Here is a 14,268-nt window from a genome sequence, read left to right on the forward strand (position 1 = left end):
ATTCTCCATTGCAAGTATATGTGCTTTGCCATTGGCATTGTCCATAATGCAAACAAAGTCATTAACCTCAGGTGCCCAAATCTCCTCGTGTTGCCAAAGCTACTGCGGTTTGGCTAGATTCCGAACTAACTTGAAAGAAGTCTCTCATGAAGAATAAAAAACAGCTGAAATCAACTCATCAGCTATGACCTCAATGCCCTTATCAAGCTTGCCCTTTCCAAAGACGCCGGCGATCGAGGTACTCTCCTCTCTCTAATAATTCACTTCTGCTTCACCACCAACATTTCCATGTAGTAAGCTTCAACCTTTCTTTGCAGCCGAATGAGTATATCAATGCCTTAGTGGTTCCCAGGGATGGTCAAATTCCAGTAGATATTAAAGGTTTAGCTTCCCAAAGAATCATTCGTGTGGTATTTACTCCGACCAAATTTAAAAACAAGTTTTTGTTTCTAAGTATATACATCAGTTGTCTTTCATATAGGAATGTGGTCAACCTAATGCTCCATCTAGAGATAACATTATGGATTACGATGTTTTAGGTCCCTGGAAAATAAAGTATAGTCGCCCGCTCAATAATTTTAAGCTTACATAGGTTGTAGGCTTTGAATGAAAATAAACAGTTTACAAAAATCTCGAAATTGGGTTTTTATGTTGCTGTAGTTATGTGGGCAGACTTTGGTTTCCATGTGTTCCACAAATCTATTTTTATGTTACCTGGAGATCCTCTTATGTGAAAAGTTGTGTCAATGTGGAAACATGATGCATCCCAAATAAAGACAGGACAAGAAAATCCACTTCCTAAAATTTTGAATGGAAAGACAGCCTATTTGAGTATGTACTTCATTTTCTGTATCAATTATTGCAATGGCATCAGAACAACAAAATCCCAAAGAATTGTTAGTTCTTGAAGGTCAACTGATTTTTTTGTCTAGTACCTTCTCAAACTGAAAACCTTGGTCATACATCAGTCTTCAGCATATATTACCATTTGTTCTTATGAGGTATACATCATAATGGTATTGAAGTCACCGCGTGGATAAAAGGAGAGAGATATTTGCTTTTGACCTCGTGCTCTAAGGGGTTTTCTGTCAATCCCATGCTTGAAAAGCTTCTATTTTATAACAAGTAGCTGCACCAGTTAGGGTGTTGAAAAAGAGTTGAGACATAGTTTGCTTTTAAATATGTGATAAGAGCCCAAAACTGTAGTTTTAACCCCTTAACAATCATACTTTTAGACCAATTATGTGAGTAATAATTAAGAGTTAATACTGATTACGTGTTTTTATGCGTTTCAGGGTTCAAAGTCAATTATGTGCAGAAATGTGCCACTTTGATGAGATAAAGGAGCAATGGTTGGTTGCTAAGGAGTTCTGTGATTAAAGGCCAAGATTCAAGAAGACAAAGCCTTTGTAAAGCCTACTCAGACCTTGAAAAGTCAAAGTCCACGCGGGCAGAAATAGTGCACAAAGTCAGTAGAACTTTCGAAGATCGTATCTTTGGACTAAGACCTTGGAATTGGGCCTACCTTATGTCAAAACGACCGGCTCGGGAAGAGCTTTCCAATGGTTTAAGCTTTAGCCTAATCAAAGGAGCAGAAGTGGACTAAAAGTCTGTTGAAGCCGAATCCAAATGACGACGAGCCCTTTTGAATTTGAGAATTGGGTTTTGGGCCCGATTTTCCGGCCCAAAACATGGCTCCAAGCCCATGCACGATTTTGGATCTGATTTCCTCCTTATCAACAAAGAAGACTTAACTCTTAAGATATCTGGGAGCTTAGGATAGAAAGTAGCCATTAGAATAGCTTCTAGATCTAGTTTTAATGGTTTTTAATTAAGTTTAGTTTCATTTCATTCCTTGTTTTAGATTAAACCTTTAAAGTATTGTTATTGCTTGATTAGATAAATAAAGTAGTTTATTATTGATCAAATTCGATTTTGTCATTTAAATTTGTTAGATCTAATTTCATTTATTGTTTGTTATTCATTTCGTAGTTATTGATTTCAGGTTGGATTATTGTTTAGTTAAAATTCATAAAATTAGAATCTTTATATTATGTCGTATTCAATTTCATATCGAAAATGATTGCGTAATGATTCCGATTATCGTAGAGTCGTTGTAATTTCTATTCCACTCTAGAAACGATTAATTTACCATGAGAATGGGTTTAATCGTTCACATGCTAGTTATGAATTGGTAGAAATGCCATGTGTAATTAGGGATTAGGAAGAACCAATGGTTCTGCATAGCAGTTCAATTCGGATTACGACGATTCGTCGTTAGTAAGTTAGGTTGAGTTAAGGTGGAATCAATCCCCCCTAATTCCTTATCATAGAATCAACGCAGCATTCCGTAGTTAATTAGTCGTATCTTGTGGGTAGTTGCATCGTAGTTTATTATTCGTAAATCTCTCATTAGACTTTAGTTAAGATTGATTAGACTTAGAAAACATTACATGTGAAAGAACTAGGAGTGGAACGAATCATCTACTCCACTATATCTCAATAGGATTGAGAGTAGAAATCTTTGATAAATCTAGTAACAAAGCAGTTTTAGTTTTACTTTCGTTTAGAGTTTCATCACTTTATTCATTAGTAAAACTATTCATATTACATTTTATCAATATGGTAAATAGTTCTTTTATTATGTGCTTGCAAAAATGACATTCTGGCCTTATCACATTTTCGCAGGTCACGGTTGATTCTCTACATGATTCCAAAGTGGGAATTGTTTAGAGCCCATAGCAAATTGAAAGGGCACATGAATAACAACATCCAAGATATGATGCTCCTCCAAAGACTGAGACTAAAGCACAAGCTTCGGGGATTGCAGAAGGTAATCGAATGCTATTGGTTACTGCCACCAGAAAACATAATGAAAGTGAACACAGATGGTTGCTCAATTGGGAATCCAGGAAGATCAGGGTGGGGCAACACTTTCAGAGACAAAACTGGTAAAGTTTTGGGAGTAGCAGCAGGAGGGCTCGGAATCACAACAAATAACATGGCAGAGGCAGGTGCGATCTTCCTTCTGTTTGGATCACTTTTCTTAAGGCAAGTCCTAGTTATCAATTTTTAGACAGCAATTTGAAACCTTGTTCCTTCTTATTATACTATTGGGTATCATGCTGTTAGTTAATTGCATTAGTAATCAGTGTTCATAATCTATAGTTCTTACTCAAATGGCAGGCATCACCAATTTAACCTTGTTATGGCGACCCTTGATCTCGGTATGAATTGATTATATATATATGGGAATATGGGATACATATATGATTACATGAAAAAGTAAATGTTGACAGTTTGCAAAGCAACGTGGATTCCTTCAACTATTATGTTGTGCAAAGTTTCAGTAAAGCTGCTGTATGCCTAGACGATACACCTGACTTCTGAAAATCCTTTGCTCCACGAAAGCAGTATTGTACGTGAGATGTCTCTCCATTCATGCGATTTATCTTTTATCCCCCCTTCTTTAGTGTGCCATTCTTATGCTGTTTTTATCTGTGTAAGTTACGCGACTTCTACCGCTTAGTGGAGCAAAGATTCTTTCAATCGACCCTTTAACAAAAGTTATAATGGTAGTTTTGTGCATTAAAAGTGTTTTAGAAGCTTTCCATTTTCTAATACCAGTTGTATGTGCTTGGCTGTTTTGAATGGTTAACCCCTTTAGAACCTAGTGTTCCAGGAAACTAATTGTTATATATGCAAGAAGCACTCTTTCTAAACCTTAGGATTTTTGTTATCTTGTCTAGAATTTACTTACGTTTACAATATTTTCAATGTTTGATTGTAATTCTTCTATACATAGATTCGAGGAAAATGCTTTTTCACACGTTTTATGTCAATTGATAGTGCTCAAACAATTGAGGAAAGGATGAAGAGTTAATAAAACGAGCTATTGACCTTGAATCCTTGATGACATATTTTTTAATTATTGTTGATGGAAATAACTCTACATCCTTTTTCTTTGACATATACAGGCTTTCTCTTAAACGGACATGTCCTGGCCACCGTTCCAATTGATATGAAAGTAGAAGCACATTTCTTAGTCAAGGAGGTTGACATTGCCGGAATTTCTCTTGCAGAGATGATATTTAACGAGATTGATCCCTCATTGGAGGTGTGCAGAGGTATGTAGGGAGTCTTTTATGCAATTCCTATCTCTATTATATTTATTTTAAATGCACAAAAGCGTCTATTTATTAACAACGTTTTTCGCTCTTAGGTCGAGTGCTTTAAGAAAGATGGAGATTCTGTAAGTAAAGGGACACAGTTTGCCAAAGTTTCTGGTAAGGTCACTGCTGCAACATTTTTATACTTGTTCAACCCTTCCTTTTTTTGCCCTTCTTCTTTTGTTTATATTCTCTCTTATTGTGTGGTTCTATTGCTTAGAAGTAACTTCTAAGCAATGTGAGGACCCTGCATCTATCCTACCAGAGCTTCATTGGGGTGAGATAGCTTCGAGTGACACACATAGTAATTATGTCCTTGAGCAATCAAATAATTCTATTCTAGTACGGGCCTCCACTAAAGATGCACCTCAAGTTGAGTCCTCGGTTGCCAAGTGTGGAGATAGTCTTATTGACATCAATGACCGATTCCCTCGGGATTTCCTGTCAGATATATTTTCAAAGGAAAGATTGAATGAAGAGTCCTCGATCTAGCATAAATCCGTTGTACAGTGATGGAACTGGATTGAGCATAAACATTGGTCATTCTTTCAGAAGTTAGCACAGGATGAGTTTGTTAGAAATGATGTTTCTCTTATGGATCAGGACCATCTTGGATATTTGTCTCCACTTACTAAGTTGACGAAGAGAGTCTTGGAGCCTATAATTTTTCACAGCTGATGACCGTCGTGAATACTTTGGGACCTGTGGATTCTCAATTTTTTTTTGAGTGGGAAATTCAGCAGGAACCATCTGTAAGGAGGAAATTCAGCAGGAACCATCTGTATATAATTTGATATAATAGTAGTTGATACAATATTTGAGTTTCTATATATAATTGATTGATAATTAGTACTCTTTGAAAGTTAAGTTCATATTCGACATTGTTCTTTCTTATCTTAATGAAATAAGTTCTTCAAAGAATTTACTTATGTTGGGTTGCTTTTGTTAATTGGTGTTGATGTTTGTGAATATGAAAGGGAATGTGGTGGTTTAGGACATGTTTTTATTTGCTGGTTAATTGTCATGAGCAATACCAACAAAAAGTGACAAAGGGTGAGATAAAAGGTTGTCCAACAATCTCCCTTTCCAAAAGAATTTATCACGGTTATTTTTTGATATTATCTCGGTTTCAATAAAAAAAAAAAACATCCCAGTTTTCTTCTATACTAATTGGTTTCAATCAACAATTCATATTGGTTTTATTTTATTTTCTTCTATTTACTAAACTTGGTTTATCAATCAACAATTCATATTGGTTTTATTTTATATAATATCAGTTTTATTTAGAAAACCGAGATAATATATTTAGATAAGATCTCAAACTTATGAGATAATTTAGTAGCTTATTATCTAGGTTTTATAGAACTTTATTATCTCAATGGATTTTACCTTGGTTGTTTTTTCCTAGAAAATCGAGGTAAAAACTCTAACATCTCACCTTTTAGCTGAGCTTATAAACCCTTTTTTTTAGTAGTGATATACCAACCAATATAGAAAACCCGAGCTAATCCTACCCTCTAAATTGGCCAAACCTGACCTACTTTATGGCCTTGTTTGCTAACCAAAGATACCGATCTAAATACCCAATTTCCAATGGATTTTGGAAACCACTTCTGTCCTGACCATCTACTTTGATCGGTTTTCACTTTGAACTGGTGTTACGTGCAGCATTGCTGATTTAATTTTAGAAGACCATTTATATTCCAAAGCTAACTTTCTCGAAGTACACTCCAAATAAGTTCCGAGCTGATCCTACCCTCAAAATTGAATACATGATCCTTGTTTGCTAATAAAGTATAAATACAATTTCCTGGATTTTGGAACTGTTTTGGTCACCCAAACAACTTGTTTAATTTTAGAAGACCATTTATATTCCAAACTATATACCCAAAATTGAATACATGATCGAATATAGGTCCTTCTTTTTGCACCCAAACAACTTGTTTGCCGACTTTTAGGTGGGTTACCGCCAACCGACCTTTGTTGATGACACAATTCAACAATTGCCGATCAATCGATATACTATTTGTTTTCAAAACCGATACTGGTGTCAATTTTGTTGACCTATCTATTGGCCAAACTGAAGCCAATCAAATCTTTAGTTGAAGAAACCAAGATCAACCGACTAAAACTGACTCTTTTCTTTCTTTCTTTTTCAGCCACTTGCAATCCAGTTTAGTAGCCGCTGTTGAGAACCTCTTATCCTTTTGCCGTTCCTACTTTCGAATTAGACCAAAATATTGGTTTACCAATCCTTGTTATCTGTTTTTTAGTTACCCGGTCCATTATATCTAAAAGCCTAGATCAAGCCCATTATATTGGCCCCTTAAAAATCAACCCATATATTTAAGTTTGATCCCCATAAGGCCATAACAGCCATCAAAAAGCCCGTGGGCTACAAGTCTATAGCCTTTCATCTTTAACCATTTTAACTAGTCAATACAATTCTATTTACCAAACTCCCATTGCATATTTTCACCATTATATTATTCGATAAATTCAACAATATCAAACTCCAAAACTCTGTATAAATTATATCAAGAAAAAAATTTCTATTTGCCTTCAACTCCCATCATTTTTATTTTACCGATTTACAGACTTACCAAGTACTAAAAAATTATTACTTCTTTGCCACACGGGCTTTGCCAAATATATGCAAGCTAAGCTTATCTATTTGTCTATCAATATCCAAATACAAGAATTCCTACTATCCGACCAATAACCAAAATAATAATAATAATAATAATAAATACTTACTTTCTTTGCCACATGGGCTATGACCATGTAATAAAGAAAGGGCGATGTTCTGACCCCCACAAATGTGGCCTAATAAAAACCCAATTCAATACAAACCCATAGTCAAACCCCACGCTCAGAACCAACCTACTTACCTACAAACAATAAAGTTTATGCTCAGAGCCTAAAAAACCCACGCTCAGCGCCCATGCTCAGACCCTACCTACAACATCGCAAATTATATATATTTGATATTCAATTAAACACGTGTCTTCAGTTGGATGAGGAAGTCGTTTGACCAATTCAAACAACTTCCACGTACAACTTTGTTCACCTTAAAGTTTGTTGGCAAAACTTCCATCAAGTTCATATCGCGTGCGGTTCTCCAGCAAGTTCTCCAACTTCACCCCACGATTGGAATATTGGAGAACGAGAAAGTAACTGATCACCGATCCTATCTATAAAATCCAACCTTCGTCACTCTCCAGAACTACACAATCGAGACTTGATCCTAAACAATACATTTGGGTACGTAGGCAACTTCACACTAAAGTTCAGTCTCAACTCTCCCCAATAGCCATCTCCTTTATAATCTCTTCCGAAAATAACACTTCTAACTGAACTGGTGTGTTTTGGCAAATCTTGCTGAAATAGACCTCATTGAGATTGAGAGGAAAAGTGTGCCCACTGCACACTAGAGTGAGCGAAACTTAAGTGGAAAAATCAGAGTAATTTATGTCTTGACACATTCCTTGTGAGAACCTACTTAAGGACGTTATTCCAAAGTTTGAGAAACGGACCTGCCATTGTATTTTATAGTATAGTTCATTGCGTGTTTATTTATTTTTAGATGATTTGATTATTATGCATGTATTAACTTAGGTTTTAAAATGATTATTCTTTATTCATTGTTAATGAGGTGTATAGATATCTGAGATTAAATTAAGGACCAATTACTTTTATTTTCGTTATAGTATAGATGAAGTTTGTAAGTAACTTCTCTGGAAAACTCTCACGAGACTAAACTTGTCGGGTAAACCTAGGGGTTTAAAAGGCTTGTTACACATGTGATAATTGCTCAAAAAGTGCTATTTAACCCTCGATTATGCCTCTTGTTTAGCCATCTTAGTGGACTAATAGTGTTTGTAAGTTATGTTTTAAGATTCTACAGGAAAAAGTGAGTTTTGTGGAATTTAGAGAAAAAGGGGTAAAATGGAGCAATTCGGAGCATTAAGGATCACATGGGAAGCCCGTGGACAATCATGGAGAAGGCCAAGGAATTGGAGCTATTAAAGATGCGACTTGGACCTATTTTAAAGCCTATTTGGAAGCCCAAGGCCAAAATATTCGTTACTTGGACCAAAGCACGCAAAAGAGGATATAAGGATAAAACAAAAGAGACAAAATAGGCTTACGCGTCTGGGACGCATGGATCGAGCGTCTAGATGCATTGATCGCGTTTGAGATGCATGAATAGTGCGTCCAGACGCATGGATCGACACTGTAGCCACTTTCTTCTCAGTTTTGGAGACGAAGTTGGACTCTGAAAGAAGTCTATTTGTATTTGGAAACAAATGACGGTTTGGAATGCTTCTAGAGCTCATTGTAACCTCTATAAATAGAGGACCTAAGTGCCTCATGTATTTGGCCAATTCACTTATATTCTTGTCTCCAGAACTTGAGGCAGAGAGAGATTAATAATAAAAGATCGGTTTTAACTAGCTGAGTCTTAATATATTAGTTTTTCTAGTCTTATGTTCTTCGACTTTTCTTCTTCTCGTTCTTCGTATTCTTCCTTCTTTATGGAAGGCTAATCTTCTCCTTCAAAGGAGGAGATGAAGCCAGTGCTTAAGGATTAATGATTCTTCTGGTTCATGGTGTTCTTCAATCAGGTTAGTTCTTTCTATGTTTTTAGTTATTAGTTCCATTGCCCAGACCAGGGGATGAAAGTATAGATTAAGGTTTTTATTTATTGCAATCGAATATCATGCTAGTTTAGGGTTTTATTTATTGCAATTGAATATTTTCTAGTGACATGCTTTTATTTATTGCAATTGAATATAATGCTAGAATAGGGTTTTATTTATTGTAATTGAATATTATACTATTATTCTCTACTTTTCTTCTAGTTGTGTAGTGTTTTAGAGTAAGGGAAGTATTCTTTGTGTTTGCCTTAGATGGCGATTAATTGAATAGCTGCCCAAACTCACATAAAAGGAAAGAAGATACTAGTAACATGAACATAGGAACAACCTTAAGTAGAGTTATTCGTTAACGATGTTTCGTCCAAGAGGGCATTGACACTCGCTCGATTGCCTAATTGTAGTCTACTTGTGAGAACAACCATGAAGCAAAAGGTCATTGAATCAAAAGTATTGGTGGATTCTAATATCTTGAATTCTCTTTCTTATAAATTCTTAATAGTTTAGTTTAGTTTAGTTTAGCATTAGAATCTAAAATCTCTACAATCATAGTTTTTAATCCCTCAAACCCCCTTTCCAGTCCTTCCCTCCACATAACATACACTTAAAAGTGGAATGATACCCTACTCATCATTTACTTATTGAGGGATAATTAGGTTTTGATACGCTTCTATTTTGTTCAACGACTATCATCTATCTATATCATCCATATACCATCTCACACACAAAAAGAGCGAAGGTCAAATGGTGCCGCTGCCGGGGATATAATTAATTGTAGCCCTAAGGAGCTGACCAAATGGCGTCGCTGCCATTTTAAGTTGTTTATGTTTAACATTTTCTTTCAAGATTAGAATTTTGGATCTTGAGGTAATTTTAGCCGCATCATCCATCCTTTTAAGAAAGAAAGAAACTTGAAGGACATCTCGTAGACAAGATCTACCATCCAGGTTAGTCGAATCTTCATTCTTTTTATTTCATTCTTAGTATAGTTGCATCGTAGTTTAGTTTTATTGCTTTCTTAGAATAGTTACACCGTAGTTTAGTTTTATTGCTTTCTAGTATAATTGCATTTAGGACCTTTTCAACAATTGAAGTTGTAAGCCAACATAGTGAAACATCAAACTCTAGTGTTTCTTGTCTGAATCTTGACAAACGGACTATCATCTGTGGGCCGTGGTACTTAAGCAATCCAAGTGATTCACCATAACCCTAGAAGAGACAGCTTTAGACAACGGGAGAGATACTAGCTGCAAAGCCCAACCCAGTTGAAAGAAAGTAGTTTTGCATATTAGTATAATTTAGAATAGTTACATATTAGTTTAATTGCATTCAAGCATAGTAGGACAATTTTCATCATCTTCGCATAGCAATAATACTAGACAGGATTGATATAATGGCTGAACGCAATGATGGAGGTGTTGTGGACACCAATAATCCTGAAGCTATCCCACCCATGCAAGCACAACAGACGAAGAAGCTGAGCGATTTTTATTCGCCAATCATTGGAGACCCACCCAGCAGTATTGTTTTTCCAGAGACAGAATCTAACCAGTTTGAACTTAGAGCATCAGTAATCTCTATGCTTCCAAAGTTCAATGGTTTAGACAATGTTAAACCATATATTCACATGAACAAATTTCTATCAGTCCTCAAAACTTTCAAGAACTAGAATATCAAAGATGAGAGTATCAAGTTGATTCTTTTTCCGCTCTCAGTTGAAGGTAAAGCCTCTGAATGGTTAACTGCACAACCGATCAATTCAATAGACAATTGGGAGAAGTTGAGAAAAAGTTTATGAACAAGTTCTACCCACCCCAGAAGACAGATGCCATGCAGCAAGCCATCAACAATTTCAAAGGGAAGGTGCCTGAAGAATATCATTAAAGCTGGGAGAAATTCAATAATTTGCTAGTCTCATGTCCACAACATGGTTATGATAAGAGCACACTAGCTCATTTTTTCTATCGAGGACTCTCGATGATGAACAAGTAGATGATACAGTCAATGCACAAAGGCCAGTTTACATCAATGGATGGAGAGGAAGCTTACAACTTTCTCGAGAATTTAGCTGAAAAAACACAACAATGGACTACTAGCAATAAGGATGTAGCTAGAATGGAGGGGGAGCCAAAGCAATTTGGTTACCAAGCACATGAACAATCAGATCAAGAACTGAAGTCTACATTGGCCAGCCTGGCCACCAGCATTAAAACTCTGAGTAAGAAATTTAACCAGTTCTCTATGAATCCCTCCAAGATCAACAAGTCTCAAGCTAAATCTCTCCCAATCATGCAAGCTAGCCAATACTGCGAAGTCTGTTCGGACACTTCCCATGCAACTCTAGAATGTCCTGGTTACTGTCAACATGCATCAGTTGGAGAGTACAATGTGAACTCATTTCAGAGGCCCAACCAAGGTGGTAATAACTTTCAAGGCAATTATTGGAGACAGAACGCTGGACCCCCAGGTTCTCAAGATCAAAGTTATATTCCACAGACAAGTGAAGCTTCACAGTTGGTCCCTCAACAACAATTATACTCTCAACAAAATTCCAATACAAGTGGAGAGTTAGTGCCTGATCCTAGGAGAAATTATGCCACACCTGCCAACCTGGAGAATGCAATTACTTTGCTATCACAGAAAAATAAGAAGTTTGAAAGTGTTCTAGAGCTTCTTGGACAGTCTCAGCTCAATCTCCAGCAATCTTAGGCAAGTCAATGTTCTAGAATGGAGTCTCTAGAGGCTAAGGTCGACCAACTCACCACTGCTTTGTCTGTAAAGACACAGGCCACTCAACCTAGTTTATTGGAACCAATATCGAAGAGTGAAGATGTATGCCACATTGGGACAACTGCTAGTACTGATCACCTCCATGATCATGTCAGCTCAGTTACTACTCTCAGATTAGGATTGAAGATAGACAATAAGGTTGACTTACCTTCTCATGATAACATTGTTACAGAGCAATCGGTCAAGATTTCAAATGAAGTTCAAAAGGAAGTGGGGGAAATCCTTTCCACTCCCATTTGTCAAGATGACCAAGACAAGATATGCAAGAATGCCAAAGAGAAAGAAGAGCAAACACATGCTGATGTGTTTGTTCCAAAGGCACCTTTTCCAATGTTTTTTGCTCAAAGCAAAAAGGACAAACAATTTTTAGAGATGAAGGAGGCATTTGAGAAAGATAACATCAATAACCTCTTTCTCAAAGTGATCAAGCAGTTGCCATCATATGCCAAATTCTTGAAGGATGCATACAACATAAAGAGAAGTACTCATGTTCCAAAGCGAGCGTTTCTAGCTGGACAAACAACATCTATTATCCATCAACAAGCTCCAGTCAAGCTCAAACATCCAGGAAGTCCTACAATATCATGCAAGATAGGAGAAAAATTCATGGGTAATGCTCTTTTAGACCTTGGTGCTAGTGTTAATCTTTTGCCATATCATGTGTACCAAGCGTTGGGCCTGGATAACCTAAAGCTTACACAAGTCAAATTGAAGTTCGCTGACCGCTCTACCAAGATTCCCTGAGGCATAGTTGAGGATGTTCTTCTTCAAGTAGCCGATTTCTACTATCTAGTGGATTTCATTGTGATAGACACCAATGAGGCCTTTGATAAAATTCCAATTATTCTAGGCCGACCTTTCTTCGCTACCGCAAAAGCTTTGATAAATTGTCACAACGGTGAAACGAAGATTAACTTTGGTAAGATGTCCATGGACATAAATATCTTTCACCTGTTGCATAAGGATTGTGATGACATCGAAGGTGGAGAGGTGTACTTCCTTGATAGCATGATACAAGAATCCTTCCCATTCGAAGATACAATTGAGAGTGCTCAATCTACAGAAAATTGTGATGAACCTGACAACCCCACCATAGAGGCGTTGCTAGCCATGTTCTTGGAATCTCTGCCGAAAATTCAGGATTTAAGTGAGTAGAATGGAAAATTAACAGAGAGAGTATCATATCTTGAGAATATGAACTCTATATTTCAGGATGAACAATAGACTTCTGCCCAGAAAAATCAATAACTAGAGAATCAGCTTAAAGAAGTTTTGGAAAAAACAACAGAATCTAGAAACTGAAATGAGTCTTTTGAAGCAGAAAGTGGACCATATTGATAAGAAACATTGCATTGTTGAAGCCTCTTCTATACCATCATTGTCTGAACGAGAGAAGTATGTGAACCAGTCTACCGCGTTGGCTGAGCAATGAAATGCCCGGACATCCATTATCATCACTGTGGTGGTAAATGGCACATCAGATACTATTGTCCTGTTAGAAAGAAAGATTTTCGTCAATCTTCTACATAGAGGAACCACAGGGCTTATCACACAATCATCAGACCTGAAATAGTTTAAGGTAGAGAAACAACTTCACCAGCAATCTTTCCAGCATATCAAGGAGTATTTTTGACAAACCACAAGGTGAGACCTCCTCGTCCTCCAAACATTCGTCAGATTTGGGTAAGAAAATCTGATCTCCTCACTCCAAATTGATAATGCATGGTATATAGTCTTAGGGATCTAACTTAAAAAGACCTAACAATAATAAAAAAAATCTTGGTAAAAGGAAATGTTCTTATTTTTGGGGTTAATTTTGATATTCGGCATCAATGGTAACATCTTCCCTTTTTCTCATTCATTTCATTTACTTAATTTCTATACATTGAGGACAATGCATATGTTAAGTTGGGGAAGGGTGTACTTGAGAAGTATTTGAGAAATGAATTTTGAAAATTAGTTTTCAAAAACAAAAATATTTTTCTATATCCGCAGCATGAGAAAAATGAATTTTAATGATGAGTTTGGGATATAGATTCTATACTGCTTAGTATTGAGTTTGATAGATAGTTGATATTATTGATTTCATTACCGCTTAGACTATTTATTATGCTCGGACATAGTTCTTGTTGATAGAATTCTTTATCAAGGCACCATCATAATACTTGGTCAGTTTTGTGTACTTTTGCTAGAAGAGAGATTTAAACCCCTAGTAAACTGGAAGTAGAATTTTTAGACTTTGCCCGTGAGACTTGAGCTTTATACCCATTCTTTGGAGAGTTCTTACGAAAAATCCGAGTCTTAGTGACTCAACATCTTTCAGTTCTTTATGTTGTTGTAATATAGTCTCATTATTTGTTGATTTGGTTAATCACGAAGTGACATCAACTGGGGAGATAGCCATTAGGTCTTGTAGTCTATTCAAACAGAGTATCATAACTGATAAGTCAAGTAGTGAACCCATTCAGCCTTTATCCCACCTAGTAGGACCATCATGTTAAACCCTTTTGAGCCTTACAATAAGCCATTTTCTTTCATAAAACCCTTTACCCTTTACCCAACTCTAGACAAGGAGTATAGCCAAAATATTTATCAGCCATACCCATATGTTTCTGAAAATACGAGGGGCACAAAGAGGAATAGAAATAACA

The 14,268-nt window shown here is 36.4% G+C and overlaps 1 long non-coding RNA gene across 1 annotated transcript; it reads left to right on the forward strand.

The window, feature by feature from the left end:
• Positions 1-315: 315 nt before the first annotated feature.
• LOC147476661 (uncharacterized) lies at positions 316-4,123 on the forward strand. Its single transcript, XR_015208746.1, has 3 exons — positions 316-410; positions 2,689-3,014; positions 3,978-4,123. It is a non-coding gene; the product is annotated as an uncharacterized LOC147476661 (long non-coding RNA).
• Positions 4,124-14,268: the final 10,145 nt, after the last annotated feature.

This window comes from Coptis chinensis, chromosome 9 (assembly GCF_015680905.1).
Source record: "Coptis chinensis isolate HL-2020 chromosome 9, ASM1568090v1, whole genome shotgun sequence".
NCBI lineage: Eukaryota > Viridiplantae > Streptophyta > Magnoliopsida > Ranunculales > Ranunculaceae > Coptis > Coptis chinensis.